This window comes from Brassica rapa, chromosome A06, assembly GCF_000309985.2.
Source record: "Brassica rapa cultivar Chiifu-401-42 chromosome A06, CAAS_Brap_v3.01, whole genome shotgun sequence".
Lineage (NCBI taxonomy): Eukaryota > Viridiplantae > Streptophyta > Magnoliopsida > Brassicales > Brassicaceae > Brassica > Brassica rapa.
The window spans coordinates 2101931-2109297 of NC_024800.2; the positions used below are offsets into that span (position 1 = coordinate 2101931).

The 7367-nt window shown below is 25.9% G+C and overlaps 1 long non-coding RNA gene across 2 annotated transcripts; it reads left to right on the plus strand.

Moving 5' to 3' along the window:
* The first annotated feature begins 3668 nt into the window (after nt 1-3668).
* On the plus strand, nt 3669-6578 carry LOC103857304. Of its 2 annotated transcripts, none has more exons than XR_630987.3 (5): nt 3669-4290; nt 4451-4809; nt 4881-4988; nt 5078-6130; nt 6220-6578. It is a non-coding gene; the product is annotated as an uncharacterized LOC103857304 (long non-coding RNA). The 2 variants fall into 2 exon arrangements; XR_004448318.1 differs by having other exon boundaries at nt 6226-6578.
* Nucleotides 6579-7367: the final 789 nt, after the last annotated feature.

Consider the following 7367-nt stretch of genomic DNA (forward strand, 5'->3'; position numbering starts at 1 on the left):
TAAATGCACAATTTTTTAAAAATGGAAAGAGTATATTAAATATTAAACATATATCTTAAAATGTAAAATATAGATATTAAGTAAATAGAAAATATAAGAAAAAGAAATACACAACTTAAAAACAATGGAAAAAGTATATTAAGATTTAAACATCTATCTTAAAATGTAAAATATAGATATTACGCAAATAGAAAATATAAGAAAAGGAAATACACAATTTAAAAAAATAGAAAAAGTACATTAGTATTTAAACATCTATCTTAAAATGTAAATCAATCTTAAAATATAAAATTATTAGTAAATAGAAAGTATAAGAAATAAAAATACACAATATAAAGAAAAATAAATAATAAGTAAATATATAATATAATCTCGAAAGATGACACATGACATTAAAATATAGTTTTACATTTTAATATTACTTATTTTCGAAAATTATAAAAAATATGTAAACATACAGCATAAAAAAAATATAAAAACTACATTAAACATATGTAAGATTACTATTTTTCACTTAAAAAAAGACGGCTTATCTTCATAATGTAACATTACCGTTTTATAAAAAAAACAAAAAACATTATATATAATTTTGAAAATAATAAATATATGTAAAACATACAACATAAAAATGGAAATACTACATTAAACATATGTAAGATTACCATTTTACATTTTTATTTTTAGAAAATAATATGTAAACATACAACATAAAAAATGAAAAAACTACATTAAACATATGTAAGATTACTATTTTTCACTAAAAAAAGACGGTTTATCTCCATAATGTAACATTACTATTTTGTAAAAAAAAAATTATATATAATTTCGAAAATAATAAATAATATGTAAACATACAACATAAAAAATGGAAATACTACATTAAACATATGTACAATTACCATTTTACATTTAAAAATAACAATAATATGTAAACATACAACATAAAAAAATGGAAAAACTACATTAAACATGTGTAAGATTACCATTGTTCACTAAGAAAACGGGTTATCTTCATAATGTAACATTAGAATTTTATTTAAAAAAAAACATAAATATAACTATTTGACTATTTGTCCAAGTTCTTCTATTAAACATTGCCGTTTTACATTAAAAATAGAAAAATACGTAAAGATTTAAACATCTATCTTAAAATATAAAATATATACATTAACTAAATATAAAGTATAAGAAAGAGAAATACTCAATATATAGAAAAATAAATAATAAGTAAATATTATAAATATATAAATATACGAATTATATATACAATAATAAGTAAATGCACAATTATTAAAAAATGAAAAGAGTATATTAAATATTAAACATCTATCTTAAAATGTAAAATATAGATATTAAGTAAATAGAAAGTATTAGAAAAGGAAATACACAATTTAAAAAATGGAAAAAATACATTAGTATTTAAACATCTATCTTAAAATGTAAATCAATCTTAAAATATAAAATTATTAGTAAATAGAAAGTATAAGAAATAGAAATACACAATATAAAGAAAAATAAATAATAAGTAAATATATAATATAAGTGAATACCAAATTTAAAAAATGGGAAATTACATTAAGATTTAAAAATATATATTAAATTTTAAAATATAGATGTTACGTAAATAGAAAGTATAACAAATGGAAATATACAATTTAAAAAATGGAAAACATACATTAAGATTTAAACATCTATCTAAAAATGTAAAATATAGATATTAAGTAAATTAAAAGTACAAGAAATGGAAATACATATACATGAAAATAAATAATAAGTAAATAATGTAAATATATAATATATGAATTATATATGTAATAATACGTAAATACACTATTTTTTAAAAAATGGAAAAAGTTCATCAAGCATTAAACATCTATCTTAAAATGAAAAATATATAATATAAGTAAATACACAATTTAAAAAATGGAAAAAGTGTATTAATATTTAAATATCTATTTAAAAATATAAAATTTAGATATTACGTAAATAAAAATATAAGAAATGGAAATAAACATTTTAAAAAATGGAAAAAGTACATTAAGATTTAAACATCTATCTTAAAATGTACTTCTATCTTTAAATGGTAGTAAATTATATAAAAATGGAAATACCACATTAAACAAAAAAAAAATGTATAATTTTACATCAAGAAAGTCCCTATAAAACTCATTATTCCATCCACATCAACCTCACACTATTAAGCAAAATTTCAAAGCACTCGAGCAAAAAAATGGTTTCACTATCAACTCTTGCCGTCCCAGAAACCTTTAATGACATTGAATGAAATTTTTTTATAACAACAAACTTTTTGTTAGGTGGATTCATTGTTGGAAAACCCGCAACTTCCAAAAGCCAAACTTATTCATGGGAATTGAATTGCTTTTCATAGACTCAAAGGTATTCTTACAAATTTAAATTAATCTAATCTATAATTTTATTGTTAATATTCATACTAACTCTTTCATGATCAAACCATTTCAGTTGATAACCATTCAAGCGTTTATCCCGAAACACTTCCTTCCTCGCCGAATCAGGTATTGGTTCATATTGGTTTAGTATTGTTTTTGGTTTACTAACCGGTTTAGGATGGTCTTATTGTAAATATAATTTAAGTTGGTTTAGCATATATTATGTTTAAAATAACTTAAATTAAATAATAATAATATTATGCTTAAAATATAATTTTAGAGAGTTTTCAAATATAGTTTACAGAACATTATAGGTGATGAATTTAATTTATTAAATTCGTTTATTACTTAAAACTAAGTTTTTTAAAAAACATACTGAGTTATAAATATCAATGATGGATTGGTGAGTATAACATGAAGACAAAAATATAAATATCTGATTTTCAAGATAAGAAATTCAGCTTTTATTCAGATACTCAATATATAATATCTTAAATTATGTTTTAAAAAATATACATAATTTATATATATAGATTAATCTTCCAAACTTAAACTATTATATTATATATAAATAATGTTTTTAAATAAAAATAATTTCTGATTTAAAATAAAAATAAAAACAACAAATGTTTATTTTCAAATAATGGATGTAATTTACATTATACTATCATTTAACAAGTATTAGATACGTTTTGATATATCATTATTTTCTATTCCCAGAAAACAATAAATTGTTAAACATCAATATCATCTAGGTTAAGTATACGAACAACAAAAATTCAAACATCACAAAAAATATTTACATAACCATTATAATACAATAATTTAATCAAAAATACAATTAAAAAAATATTAAAAAGAATAGTTATATACTTAATATTTGAAAATAAAAGATATTTTTGCTAAAATTGTACTTACCTGGCCAAGGAGATCGACCATCTTTTTACGGATCGATCGAATGTTGAGCATGTGGTCGATCCAAAAATACTCTGCAGTTTAATAAAATCTCTAAAACATTTATTCCAACACTCAAAAGATAGTTTTGCTAAATATGATAACTAAATAGCCAATAAAATTACAAAAAAATATTTAAATAGTAAAAAATATGTTAATTTAACGTGTTAAAATTTAAAAATAAATTTTAATTATGACATGCATTTTAACATTTATATAAATATAAATCATAGCCTAAATATAAATAATTTAACAACTTAAATTAGAAAAAAATAAAAATCCCGGGCGTAGCCCGGGTTAATCCCTAGTATCTTATACAATAAAGTTGGGTTATGCTCTCTCATCCTTCCTCCACGTCAGCAAAGAAGGAAGGGCATTTTGCGCCACGTGTCTAACTCAAAATTCTGTCTACGGATGTATCTTTGTGATGGGCTCTGCGATGGGTTTTCTGTGTTGCTGTTTGTTTTAATTATTTTCAAACTTTATTTGGGTTTTAACAAAACATTTTGTCTAGCCCAGAAGTTTAGATTTCTTCATCTTCTCTTCTGCGAACTTCGTCGATTAGCAGTGAGTATTCCAGAAAACTAAAGCGCCGATCAACTCACCATAACATCTCCACCTTGCATTAATACCTCCTTTAATCCGACCTTTAACGTAACTAAACCCACGAAGCATTCATTCGATCTCATCACCTCCCAAAGTATCAGACTGAAGCTATCATTATAAATATCCCAACTTCGAGCGATAAACAACACAACTTTCAACGAGATCGAGAAGAATAGTATGTGCTAAATACCAATTACACAATGGCGAATTCCTTCATCCTACTTGCCGATTTGAAATCTGTTTGTTGAGGTTCTGGGAAGCTAGGAATGTGAAGAAAGGCGATGAACTGATGATTATTGACATGCTACTCCGTGATGAGAAGGTAAACACATCTGTCTCCGATTAACCCTGTCCACGATTACATTCATTCCGAGTGTCTAATATTTTGATCTGAAGCTTTTGGCTAGAGCTATGACTCTCTTCGAGATAGTTTTCTGAATTTGTGCGACCTCTCTTGGTTTGATTTTTATTCTTTTTGGCAGGAGTAAGGAGTGAGTCCCTTTGCATCAGATATATGTGCCATAATTGATGAGGCCTTTGAAGAGACCATCCCGAAAACTTATGTCTTGGAGCTTCTTAGTTTACTGCTTGGCGATGATTACACGGGGAAGAGACGAGACGGTTTAAGCATAAATCTTATGCACTGTATTGATTGTTTTATTTATCTTTCGTTGACGTGGTTGTAGACATGTTCCATCAAGAAAAAAATGGTTCCATGTAGCTAAGAAGATAGATAAGGAATGACGAGCAGTCATTACTGACGTTGCAACGGTATATGGCTCTAGCATGTAATTGGAGCCGGGACTCAACAGTTTGTCCACATGACTAACTGGGAGTTAAGGTACAACCAATATTTATGCAATATAACTAATCAACTCTCACTAACCAATGTCGATAAAATTTTGTTTTCAGGTTCATGGATTCATAGAAAAGGTTCCGGCACGTGCTTGATGTGTGTGGTTTGAATGAATCGTTGAAGTATATGGCTTTGAAGAAAGCAATAACGTGATGATAGGAGAGGTGTGTAGAGTTACTCTGAATATTTGTCTTTAAAAGTGGTTTAAATTGGGGGTTGTAAAATTAACAAGCTTTTGCATGTGTGTGAATAGATGGAGTTGGTGTGGCATGACTCAAACAGTGGCTGGAACAAGACTACGACAGGCTCAGTTAGATGGCTTCAATGGAAATGAACTATCTTATAAGTTTTCTTGCGGAGTGTTTCTTATACGGTTATACCGACCCGAAAAGTGAATCAGATGCTTTTTCCAGTCAAATATTAATCATCAAGTTGCAGGTCACTGAATCGCTTTGTATATATGTTTTAGTGTATTTTAGTATTATCTAAAATAAAAAGGATTTATTGAGAGTTTTTTTTTAAGTACTTGAAAGTGTTTCCTATATATTCATTACAGAGAATTAGGGCTGAACAAAATAACCCAACCCAAAAAGTAGTATATGTTCAGAGTTCTCTGAAGTATGTGTGGTTCAGAATTATAAATTTAAATATTTTAATTATTTTCTAAAATAATATTGCACAACTATCTAAAAGATTTTATTATCCGAAAAAATAAAAAAATATCTAAAAACTACACAAAATAGCCAAAATAAAGATTCAACAACAGTTCAAACACACAAATATTCAAATATTCAAAATTAACCAATTTTCATATTAATTTAATTTATTTGAGCATATTTCAGAGTTATATGTTATATATTATTTTTAAAATTGCCAAAAATAAATACTAATATACAGAGAATTTATAGTCCAAAGAAAAACCAGGTCAAACATATATAACCAAATGCAGCTAAAAATGGAACCAAAACATAAATAAAAACATGTGAATTTATATGAACAATTTTACCAAAAAAATATTTTATAACAATCAAATCAATATTATTTTTGACGTTTCATCAGAACCGACCAATGAATATAAACTTTTGGTCCGTTGAGTTTAACTTTTCTTCGGTTCTAAACTTCGTTAGACTACTTACTATGTGTTATGAAACAAAACTTTCTCTCTATTCTTTTGGTATGTGATGTTATAAAACTCTTTTTTCTTAATGTGCTTTGATAAATGGTAATGTTAAAAGCAACTACTTGATTATAAAGTTACCTCATTGTATATGGCTTTGAAGAAAGCAATAACGTGATGATAGGAGAGGTGTGTAGAGTTACTCGGAATATTTGTCTTTAAAAGTGGTTTAAACTGGGGGTTGTAAAATTAACAAGCTTTTGCATGTGTGTGAATAGATGGAGTTGGTGTGGCATGACTCAAACAGTGGCTGGAACAAGACTACGACAGGCTCAGTTAGATGGCTTCAATGGAAATGAACTATCTTATAAGTTTTCTTGCGGAGTGTTTCTTATACGGTTATACCGACCCGAAAAGTGAATCAGATGCTTTTTCCAGTCAAATATTAATCATCAAGTTGCAGGTCACTGAATCGCTTTGTATATATGTTTTTCCTACAGATATGTATGTATGCTTAAATAGAACAGTTTCAGGTAGAAATGAACTAATTAAATTTTATTTTCTTTTTACTAATTTGAGATGTATATGTTCTGCGGTTGATGAGACTTTAGAGAACAAAGCAAGTTGTATTAATACCTTAAATTTTTCCAAATAAAAAACTTCTATGTACATATAGTTACAAATACATTACAACTTACAACTGGATTGTTTTTTTTTTGGCATATCTCTACTGGATCAAACGTAAGAGAATACTGTAACTTAGGATGTCTTTCTATTCTTTATTTGTGGCTTTTCCACCTATTTTCTTAATGAAAAAGCTCGCAGCTAAGAAATTTTTTTGTTCTAACTCTAATATTGAAATTTAATGCAAGAAGAAAATAAGAATTATGTATGGTTAAATCACACATGGAATTGAATAAAATTCACTTATAACTACATTCTTTGATGCAACAAGTGGATATGTTATACTACCTGTTATGATACCTACAATCTTACATGTTTGAGGCTGAAGAATTTGTTCCTAAGTTAAGAAATCATGGTATGTAATTTGAGAACATCTCAAAGCTTATAAAAAACATTATAATATAAAAATATGACTCGAATGCTTTTAAAATCTGCATACAAGATATGAATATAAATATACCGCATAATACTTATATGTGGATATATTATTACAAGGCATGCACATCACATTTTTAGCTAATATAAAATTTGAAATCTATACTTATAAAGTTATATTTTTTTTCCGACTACTTATAAAGTTATATTATCCTTTATTTTCCTCCTGCTACAACACGTTGTCTTTTTTTAGAACGCATGTTAGAAATTCTCGAGTTAAAAAATTATTTTTAGGCTAGATTTATTAAACCATGCCTTACTAAACTTTGGGTTTCAGTTACATAACAAAATATTTTTGTAATTAGAA